The sequence below is a fragment of the Tupaia chinensis genome, unplaced genomic scaffold (genome assembly GCF_000334495.1).
Source record: "Tupaia chinensis unplaced genomic scaffold, TupChi_1.0 Scaffold143996_1, whole genome shotgun sequence".
In the NCBI taxonomy this organism is placed as follows: Eukaryota; Metazoa; Chordata; class Mammalia; order Scandentia; family Tupaiidae; genus Tupaia; species Tupaia belangeri.
In genome coordinates, this window is record NW_006203847.1 from 3,180,596 (window position 1) to 3,192,776 (window position 12,181).

Genomic DNA, 12,181 nt, shown 5'->3' on the forward strand with positions numbered 1-12,181 from the left:
CCGCCGGCCCGGAGAGGCAGCTGAACGCTGGGCAGGCCCCTGGGTGGGGGGCCAGCCTCCTGCCGCCTTGCTTGGTGCAGGTCCTGGGGGTGGCGGGGGCTGCAGCCAGGCCAGGTGGGCCGGCGCAGGGCCTACTCCGCCCGCCGCCGCCTCGCGCGCTCGGCGCGGGGTCCCCGGGGGTATAGCCAGACATTTGAAAAATACGTTTATGAATAGAATAATCAAAAGAAACCTGGATTTGAAATCAAAAGAACATTGGATTAGAAGTCAGAGGGCTTTTTTTTTTTTTTTTGGTTTCTTTTCACTACTATCTCTGCGACCTTGTAAAAGATAACTTTCTCTGTGTTTTGATATACAAAATGGGGTTTATGCCTTCCGTGTCTATCTCATAGACTCTGTTGTAAGAAGCAAATGAGATAATATATTTCAGAGTGCTTTGCAAACCATAAAACACTATGTAAGTATAAGGAGGTGATATCCATAAAATGAGACTATACTTCATTTTTATGTATTTCATGTGACTTTGGTGAATCCTTTAATCCTTCAAATTCATTGTTGAAAAATAATTTCCTTGAGGGTATCTAGTCACACCAGATATATATGAAAATAAGGCTGACAAAGTGTTTCCCATTGTGACTAAGTGACATCATTTCAAGTATAGCTTACATTTTTGGCCTCTCAGAAAAGAATCTGATACAGATCACCACCCTTTAAACTAAGATGATGCTTTTAAAAATAATGGGAGGGTTGCATGGCTTTATATTATATAATTTGCTTATATGACACATCTCTTTGATACATGGAGCTGCTACTAAATTTAGCCTTTGGCAGATATGTCATAAACACGTTTGCAGAAGTCAAATAGGAAGGAATCTTTAACAGTGAAGAGAGAAGCAGGCAAGCCATTCATTTGGAAAAGCACTGCTTAGTTAAATGTTATTATAAACTACTCATGTCCAGTTAGTTCTTGCCTTACTAAAAATGATCCAAAATGCAATATGATTGGAAAATGAGTTGTCCAGTACTCTCTATTAATTTTTTTCAGCAGGCATTTGTTGAGTTCTGACTCATAGTGGGTCACACTATTGGTGCTATAGAAGTTAGTGCCTTTCCAAGAGCTTTATCCTCTGTTAGAGAAGGTAAAACAAGTATACAAATACAAGCTTCAATATTAGCCTTTGAAGCTGCATAAATAGGGACTTGCTCAGACTGGCTCAAGTGAGAAGGATCTATTATAAGCATGCATGTCCAAAAAGCTGAAACTGCATCCAGATCTAGTAACTTCATCAGCAAGAGTTTTTGAATCTTCAATCTAGGGTTCTGCTATTCATATAACAGACTGACTGGCCTCGTATCTGATTTTTGCTGTGTCTGTCGGTTCTTTTCCTGCTACCAACTGAATTTGGGTGTCTTCAAAGGTGCTGAGAACATAATAGGAATTACAGTGCTGTAAGAGGTCAAAACAGAAAACTTGTTTCTTGCTCTAGGTTTTAAGGAATGCTTTATGAAAGGATAGCATTGATATTGGACATCAGAGGAATGGGAGGTAGACAGATATGGGATAAAAGGACATTGAAATTGGGAAGTCAAGTATGAATGTGAAGGTTCAGAGACAAGATGGAACGCACCAATTGTGTCTGAAGAATAGCAATAGTTGCAGTTTGGCTGGAGAACAGGAAGTATGGAAATGTAGACTGGACCAAAATCATGCCTTTTTAACCTCTACCTTTTGAATTTAATTGGAATGTAGTCATTCTGTATGTACATATTACAATAATTGATAACTTTCCAATTTAAGGGACCGTTCAAACAAAGCGTACCTCAAAAATGTCTTCCACTGGCCTTTGTTTCAGTTTATTTTGCAGAAACTGGAATACATTTGTCACCCCACTGACAAGCTTATCTAGTGAGGCATGGCACTAGGCAGTGTGTGAATTGATAAATAAGAAATTCTCTATCCTTAGAATTTGCCATTTAGTTGAGAGACAAGACAGACAAGCAGAAACACAAATGTAAAGGTAGCAGAGGCAGGGTGCTTGTACACAAGTGCTTGCATAAGCCCTCACCACTGTGTGCAGGTACTGCTACCCAATCTCTCTCATTACCTTTCTTGCTCACTTACCTTTTTTCAGATCCCTTACTCTCCGGTCTGCCTTCTAGTCCATAGCTGCACTGATAGCTAGTTAGTTCTCAAATGGAAATATCTAGTCCTCGTTTTAAACACCATCTACCAGTTGCTATACCTACCCCTCTACTCGTATGACTATATTCATTTCACATTTCTACATAGCTATGCTTTTCTCTCCAGGGAGGCAAACTTATTTGTCACTGAAAAATACTGTCTTTTGAGGATCTTGACATCTTAATAGAAGGCAGAAGAGCAAACAATGAATCACTGATAAAATTTGATTGCCTTTGATAAAGTAAAATGAATACAGGCTTAAAACATAAATTCCCTGATAAATGCTGGGTCAAAGCTTAGCCAAACCCTGCAAATACCAGTTATGTGTTAAATAATCAAGATATACCAACAACAGTCTTTTCTCCCCCTTACTAATTCTCCAGGAAATAGAGAGTAACTAATCTGAGGTGACATGATTAGAATGGAAGTCAACAAAGTCTAGTGTGTTTCTGCATAGAAAAGTATCTTTCTGCTTTTTTTGAATATCCTCCAGAAAAAGAAAGCCACATCCAGGAAGACTATTCCAAATTTATCTGAAATCTGAGCAATATCTCTGGTCTTATTATCTGATTAACTCTTGACATAGCATTGATCACTGTGTAAAGCACACATATGAATGGTTCTAGAAATAGAAACCTATCCTCACGTGAGACCTAGAGTATTTTTAGACTGATTATGTAGGGATTAATGATGTGGCAGTTAGTAGTGGAAGCTCTACTGAGAATAGCAGATAGGCTCCCAGGGAGACAAAGTACCTCTTATCTCACCATTTTTCCCCACTGACTCTAAACTTTTAAAGATGTATGGGTGTGTGTATCTGTATGTTTTCATAGTAATAGAATTTTGATTTGTTATGTAATCTGAAAATTTAACATGTAATTTTTTGTTGAAATTCTTTCTAAAAACTGATTATGAATGCTTGGCCAGCAGGTGACATGATGGTTAAAGTGCTGGACTCCCACATGGCCAACCACAGTTTGAGTCCTGGACCTGGTGGCTTGCTTTCCCACTTTCTCTTCCCCTCTCTCTCTGGTCAAATTAAAATAATAATTATAATAAAGAATATTAAATAAATCTTTAAAAAGAATGCTTACAAGGCATAAAAATGAGATGGTGCTAGTTTGGTATAAGGTATTATAATAGATTAAAGGTAGAAAACAATTTTCGATGAGATAATATTTCTAAAATTAATGGACTCAGCACCTGAAAAATCTGACTACAAAACCAAGTGCAGTGTCTCACACCTGTAATCCCACCTACTTATCTTTTTTCAGATCCCTTACTCTCAGGAGGATGGCAAGTCTGAGGCTAGCCTGGGTAACATGTTGAGACCCTGTCTATAAAAATAACAAACAAAAATGTGACTACAGCTAGAGTTACATAATACGCTTTAACTATATACATGACTGTCCATCATGCCTCAACCCTTATCTCACTCCACTGTGAGCTTTGGAGACGAGTGACATTCACTTTTACCATATTATCTTGAGGATATAATACACCGAACACTAGTAAGCAGTCTGTAAGTGTGTGTTTATAGAATTAAATAACCTGTTTGGCATGCGGAAAGTATTAAATCAGTATTAGCATGTCTTTAATTTTTTGTTCTCTTGCTTTATTTCCTTATTTACTTTTGCTGCCTCGATAGTCTCATATGTCACTCCCAAAGTCAGCAGGGTACTTTACTTCTCTTCAGTGGGGCCATTTCCCTTCCTTGTGTTATCATTCAATTTTGCTTTGTAACTTCGCAAACTAGTCTGTTCTCTCCTTTTTTTTTTTTTTAAAGCTTATTTATCCTTTCCATGAGAGAAAGTTAGAGACATTTCTAACAGGGTCTTTATGCCATAATTCACCCCTGCCTCCAGCCTCAGCCAGCCTTTGATCATAGGTACACATGTGCCTGGCATAATCAGGAAGGTCTCTGGACACCAACCCAGAACCTTCCCATGTGGATCAGCCTCACAGACTGTTATGTTTTACTGCTGTACCACCATTCAGCTGATCTCTTTCTTTTTCAACTCTGACACTATTTACTATTCCCTGCTCACCCAATACATTTTGTTAATATGTATGTGTTTACTCCCCCACCCATGCCAATCATATGAACTGTTTTGATGACCTGTGTTTTGTAATTTTTTCAGCAGACACCTCTGTTACGGGAAGAGGAGAAAGGGTTGAATGGCAGATTGATTTCTGTCATGTCTGGAATGAAGCTAGTCAGTAAAGAGTATACAAATGTATATTCTGCTCTTCTAGCTCCAGCATACAGTGTATTTCCTGAAAGACTTATGACGCTGACCACTTGGTATAAGGGTAGAAAGTAATCATAATCTGGAATAAAGGCATGCTCATCGCAAGTGCCAGTGCTGTTTGAGCATATGATCTTGGGCATATAACATAAATTTCCCATGCCTCATTTCTTTCATCTTATGTTTAAATGTATTTATTTATTGCATCAGCAACTTTATCATCACAATAACTTACCACATTTCATAATGAGACTGATGATGGGAATGATATATAAATGGAATAATATTTGCCCCTCTCTCTGTCAGAGAACTGAGAGTAATTAAATATAGTAGAAAGCCATTTACTCAGAATGTCTGAGACCTGATCTCTTCTAGATTAATTATGTTAGAATTTAGATATCCTAATTCCAAATGAGCATAACAATTTTTAAAAGCATGTTAGCTCATAAATTAGGCTATGTAGTGTGGGATAGAAAGGAAAGTATAGTAAGAAATAAGTTTTAAAATAGCCCATGTCTTAGAAAGTATTATACGTAATATGAGATGTAAGATATATTAAAAAGTAAAAAAGTTTTTAAAGCATGAGTATTAGAAAATGTTTATTTAGTATTAATACATTTTCTAAATTAGTGAGTGCTGTATACTAAATAATGCTCCCCCACTCCATTTTTATTTTGAAGCCCTAGCTACCAATATAATAGTATCTAGAGATTGGACCATTAGAGAATAATTAGTTTCAGATGACATCATGAAGGTGGGCCCTTGTCATAGGATTATTGTCTTTAAGAAGAGACACACACATGCTCTTTCTCCTCCCACTATGTAAGAACACAGCAGGAAGACTGCCACCTGTAATTTAGGAACAGAAGTTTCCACCACAACCAACCAAGATGGCACTTTTAACTTGGACTTCTAGCACCTAGGCTGTGAGAAAATAAATTTCTGTTTTATAAGCCACCCAGTCTGGTATTTTGTTTTGACAACCTGAACCATGACCATTGTCTGTTTATCATTTTACTTATTTAAATATCTGGATTTATACTTCTACTTTTTTGGTGTCTCATAAAGACAGCTTTTACTTTTATCATCACTTGATATAGCTCAACTTTCCAAATATATATTATCTCTCTCTTTCATTATATAAACTAAGGAATAGGCTGTAGTATATGTTTACACAATTCACTACATTACAACAATTCTTTCCCATTATAGCGTAAATTACTAAGAACACTATAATTCTTGTGTTACCAGCAAGATTCATGTAGAAGACCATGTAATAATCTATTATAACTTGTGTGCCCCACATCATTCAGCCACTGTGTTATTGTTGACCCATATTATCACACTATCACCATGCGATTCAAGAAAAATAAATTATTCAATTAATGAAGAAATGGCATGATGTTTTTATTTTGGTAAATAACATATAATATAAAATCTACCATCCTAACCAATTTTTCTTTGTGTGTTTGTTTGTTTTGTAGAGGGTATTTTTTTGCTATAGGGCATAGGCACTTGCCAGAGAGACAGAGACAGAAAACAAGAAATCATCCCCCAGGGAAATGCCCACACCGCAATCCCTTCTTCTCCACTCTCCTGTCGGGATTTTAGGCAAATTCACACACATGCCCGGTATGAGTTTTAAGGTGCCGGATCTGGAAGTCAAACTGCAGTTGACTACAGGGGAGTCCAGTGATGTAATCATTATGTCATCTGCTGGTCCCAACCAATTTTTTATTTTCTTTATTGCTCCCATGAAAAGGAGAGGCAGAGACATAGACAGAAACAGAGAGAGAGGCATTCCCAGCCTCAGATGATCAGGATCACAGAAAGACCTTTGGATACAATCTGGAATCTTCCCATGTGAGTTCAACATCATGGAGTATTACATTACCACTGAGCCACTGCACCTGGCCTGCTCTTAACCAATTTTAAGTATACAGTACCACAGTGTTAACTCTGTGTACATAATTGTGCAACAGATCCCTAGTAGTTTTCGCTTTACAAAATTGAAAATCTATGCCTATTGAACAACTCCCATTCTTCCTTCCTCCAACTCCTGAAAATCACCATTCACTTTCTGTTTCTAAGACTTTGACTAGTTTTGATTCCTTTGTAAGTAGTATATAGTATTTATCATTCTGTGTCTGTCTTACTTACCATGATGTCCTCCAGGTTAATTCATGTTGTCAAAAATGGTAGATTTTTTTCTTTTTTAAGGTTGTATAATATTCCATTGTGTGTGCATGCCACATTTTCTTTATATATTCATCTATTAGTGGACATTATTCTTGGTTTTTGTGATAAGGCATGTGCACAGGCCAGCGAGAGAGACAGAGAACGGTAAAGTGAGAAATCACCCCCCCAGGGGCATGGTCATGCCACAGTACTTTCTCCTCCATTCTCATCTCAGGATTTTGGGCAAGCACACACATATGCCCAGTATGACTTTCAGGATGCTGGGTCCACGACTTGACCCACAGTCAGCCACATGGGAGTCCAATGCCTTAACTACTAGACCACCTGCTGGCCCCATTAAGCATCTTTTAAAACCCTGTTGGCTAATTTGTATGTCTTATTTTTTTCTTTTAAGGAATTCTTTATCTATTTACTTTCATTTGTTATTATTGTTTTATTTTTTATTTGATCAGACAGAGACTCACACACAGAGAGAGAGAGAGAGAGAGAGGCGGGAGAGAGAGAGAGAAAGGGAGAAAGGAAGCTGCCAGGTATGGGACTCAAACCATGGTTGCTCATGTGGTAATCCAGGGCCTTTAACCACCATGCCACCTGCTGGCCCTGTATGTCTTCTTTTTTTTTTTTTTTTTTTTTGGGTTTTTTTTTCCTCTAGTCACTGAAACCCTTCCACTATTTATTGATTTATTTATTTTTAAACATTTGCTTATTTATTTATTTATTTATTGGTTTGTAGTGACTTTATTATTCTTCATTTTTTGAGAGTTTTTTTTTTGCTATAGAGTGTGTGCACTCGCCAGACAGACAGAGAGAGACAGAGAGATAGAGAGTGAGAAATCACCCCCAGCGGGGATGGCCACGCCACAATCCCTTCTCCTCCATTCTCCTCTCGGGATCTTGGGCACGCACACACACGCACCCCGTGTGAGTTTAAGCCACCGGGTCCGGGACTCGAACTGCGGTTGACTACGTGGGAGTCCAGCAACATAACCATTACACAAACTGTTGGTCCCTCCTGCATGTCTTCTTTGGAAAAATGTCTATTCATATCTTTTGTCCATTTCTTAATTGCATTATTTATTTTTCTCTATTGAGTTGCTTGAGTTCCTTATATATTGTGGATAATATTCTCTTATCAAATATATGCTTCGCAAATATTTTCTCTCATTCTGTAGGTTGTCTTTTCACACTGTTGTTTGCTTCCTTTGTGGTAAAAAAATGCACAAAATTAGTTTACACATTTTAAAAAAATTTTGTCATAGGGTGTGTGCACTTGCCAGATATAGACAGAGACAGAGAGAGGGAAAGTGAGAAATCAAGCCCCAGAGAGGATGACCACCCTTCTCCATTCTCCTCTCAGGATTTTGGGCATGTATACACACAGGCCTGGTGTGATTTTCAAACTGTGGTCAACCACGTGGGAGTCTAGTGCCTTAGCCACCACACCACTTGCTGGCCCCAATTTGCATTTTTAATGCAAATTTTTAAAGTTATTTTAGAAAAATGCAGTTGTCCAGGTACTTCTACTCATTAGACTCCTGTATAAATTCCTATTGTAATATTTAGGTGTTTGTTTATTTTTTGTTTTTCATTTTTTTTAGAGGTTTTTGCTATAGGGTGCATGCACTCGCCAGACAGACAGAGACAGAGAGACAGAAAGCGAGAAATCACCCCCCAGGGGGGGATGGCCATGCCTCAATCCCTTCTCCCCCATTTTCCTCTCAGGATCTTGGGCACGCATGCACACGTGCCCGGTGTGAGTTTTAAGCCACCGGGTCTGGGACTCGAACCGTTGTCGACTACATGGGAGTCCAGCGACATAGCCATTACGCTAACTGCTGGTCCTGCATTTTCATTTTTTCAGATGAAACTGCCATGCAAATTGATCTCATTAGCATGCCATATTGTAAAGAGTATAGTATGTTATGCATAACAAGTTATCAAAATCAATAAAATATAAAATGACATTTAATTCACATGTTTTGAAAAAGTCCACTATAATATTCCTAGGATTTTTAGACTCTAGATTCTGGAAAATCCATAAAGCATCACACTATGGATTTGATAATATAGCCAATCATTAGAACTATATTACTGTGTGACGTATGTAGTGCTATTACTTCAAGAGTTGCTATTTGAATTACCATATTCCTATCCTAACCTAATAATTATCCATTGTAATTCTCACATGTATTTAGGGCAGAAGAATCCCTACATGGGATTCATAGCTTAAGAAAATCTATTTTATTTTAAAAGCATTTATTTGAAACCAATTTAGTATTCTCTATGAGTAGAGTGATGATCATCATGAATGCCAGTTATTGTATAAAATAAGAGTTTATTTTATAGCCACAATATTTCATTAGTATATTTGGCTAAGCTTTAATGTACAGATATAAAAATAGCATAAATAAATTACTCAGTTGTCTTTTTAAAGCAAATACATTAAGCAAACTCTTTTGATACTTTAGAATTCACTTGGGATAAAATGACACACCAAATAAGTTAACGACTGTTACTATGGATCACATAAATTATATAGGTACTACTGAAATAAGGATATTTGCTACTGAGAATTAAAAGGAAACATTTAATCATGTGTACATGAATATACTGAATTGGGTTTACAAATACAGTAACCATTTACATAGATTTCATTATAAGTTATTACATGGCTGATTCAGACAGACTCAGCATTTTATCTCTATTGGTTGCAACAAAGATGAATGGCAAGTATGGAAGTACAGTTGGTATGGTTTGCTTTGAAGCTCAGATGAGATGACCCAGTGGCAGCAAATGGAGTCAGTTCAATGCTATAGTTCCCAAGGTCTTGGATAAGTTCTTCTCCATCTTGAAAATGGGCAGTATATACTTCAAAACTGCACTTTCTTCAAGGAAGTGCAAATTACTCATACCCTCAGAATACTTTAAAAATCCCAATTTCGGGACCAGCAGTTAGCATAATGGCTATGTTTAGGAATATGGTAATTCAAATAGCAACTCTTGAAGTAATAGCACTACATATGTCACACAGTAATATAGTTCTAATGATTGGCTATATTATCAAATCCATAGTGTGATGCTCTATGGATTTTCCAGAACCTAGAGTCTAAAAATCCTAGGAATATTATAGTGGACTTTTTCAAAACATGCGAATTAAATGTCATTTTATATTTTATTGATTTTGATAACTTGTTATGCATAACATACTATACTCTTTACAATACAGCATGCTAATGCGATCAATTTGCATGGCAGTTTCATTTGAAAAAATGAAAATGCGGGACCAGCAAAGTTAGCGTAATGGCTATGTGCCTGGACTCCCACGTAGCCGACCGTGGTTCGAGTCCCGGACCCGGTGGCTTAAAACTCACGCCAGGCGCGTGTGCGCATGTGCCCAAGATCCGGAGAGGAGAATGGAGGAGAAGGGATTGCGGAGTGGCCATCCCTCTAGGGGGGGTGATTTCTCACTTTCTGTCTCTTTGTGTCTCTCTGTCTGTCTGACGAACGCACACACCCTATAGCAAAAACCTCTCCAAAAAAAATCCCAATTTCTTCTCTTTTTCTTTCTTTTTTCTTTCTTTCTTTCTTTCTTTCTTTCTTTCCTCTTTCTTTCTTTCTTTCTTCCTTTCTTTTTCCTTTTTGGAGTTTTCTTTTTTGCCTTAGGGCACATCCACTCCCTGGAAGGCGAGTGAGACAGAGACAGTGAGAGGAAAAGTGAGAAATCACCCCACAGGGAGGATGGTCACACCACAATCCCTTCTCTTTTCTCCTCCCAGCATCTTGGGAATGCACACACACATCTGGTGTGATTTTCAAGCCACCAGATCCAGGACTCAGACTATAGCCAGTCATGTGATAGTCCAGCAATATAACCACTACACCCCAAATCCCACTTTCTTAGGGCCAGCAGGGAGCACAGTGGTTAAGGCTTGGGCTCCCACATGGTCAACTACAGAGTCCTGGACCTGGCCGCTTGAAGCTCATGCTGGGCGCATGTGCGTGTGTGCCCAAAATCCCAAGAGGAGGATGGAGGAGAAGGGATTGCAGCATGGTCATCTCCCCTAGGGGATGATTTCTCACTTTCTGTCTCTGTCTCTCCCTGCTCTTCTTGTGAGTACACCTGTGCTATAGCAAAAATCTCTAAAAGCAACAAAATAATTTGTTTCTTTTTTCAGTTTATGTTTTCCATAAGAGAGAGACAGAAGGGTGGGGCACTCTCAACAGTGTACTCCTGCTGTGACCCATTCCTATTGTCTACCTTTGAATCCTGGGCACACTGCCTTGGCCTGTAAAGGAAGGCCTCAAGCTATAAACCCAGGATTTTCCCACATAGGTCCAGTCGCATTACTGCTAAGCCATTGTCTGGCCTCTAACAATCTCACATGCTTAACAAGACAGTTTTTATTTTCTTCTCAAATAGTCCAGTTTCACAGCATACTAATTTTGCAAGTAAGAAGATATAAGAGAGTCTACTCTAAATAAAAACTAGCACTGAAAAATAAAGAAAATGAAGCTGGTGGTATCTCCACAGTATGTGAGTGTAGATTAATGTTATGTTTTTATGGCACCAATACAATTGATTAAAACTTTTTTAGGTTGCTTGTTTCATTTGGTTAATAAAAAGTCCCTAATTTGATTCTGTCTCCCCCACAAAAAATAATTAGCCACATGTTTTAATGACATACCCACAGCCCTAGTCTCCATGACAACAAGACACTGTAGAGCAGATTTTAGTTGGAAAGTGAGAAGAGGTCTTAACATCTGAGTAGCCTTGCCTCTCCCCATCTTGAACTGCTGTTCCTAGAGATAAAAAGGATATATTTTTTTTCTTCTTACTTTACATATCTTAGCAAGCAATGGATAAAGTGGGAGCAGCAGCAATAGTAGCAACAGTAATAAAAACAAATGTGAATATATGTTTTTATTCAGCGAAGACTGACTTCACTGAATAAAAGTCTTCAGTGAATTCTTCAAAAGAAAATCGATTTCTTAATCTAAATTTATGGTGGTTACAATTACAACAATAATTATATTGGTCACCAATATTAACTGAATTTGTCACATGTACTAGGCATTATGATAAATACTTGGCATTCAATCTTCGTCTCATGTTCATGCTCTTTACATATACTATACACTATCGCTAATGTGCGATGCTGTAATAAATATATTTGGAAACACTGTGAGGCAAGTCATCTGCCCCAAATTAGGTTGTTACATAGCTACAAAAGTGATCACATGTCATTAGCTTATAATGTCAATGTTGGTCTTTATGCCTGTATGATAAAATTCCTGTTTACTTATTTACTGTGAGAGCTATACTAATGGAACACCCATACTTCTAAGTAGTACTCATAGTGTATTAGATGACATTTTGTGTGTACACAAAGGAGGAAGAAAGAGGAGAGAGAGAGAAAGAGAGAAAGAGGAGAGACAGAGATCAGACCCCCCAATGGGGCCTGGTCATACTGCAGTTATTAGATGATATTTTTATATATACTATTTTAAAATGTCTCTGAACATTTCTGAGACTTTAGCACAGCTCTTTCCC

The 12,181-nt window shown here is 38.0% G+C and overlaps 1 protein-coding gene across 1 annotated transcript in view; it reads left to right on the plus strand.

The window, feature by feature from the left end:
- TENM1 (teneurin transmembrane protein 1) overlaps positions 1-12,181 on the plus strand; it is a 659,425-nt gene that overhangs the window by 229,352 nt on the left and 417,892 nt on the right.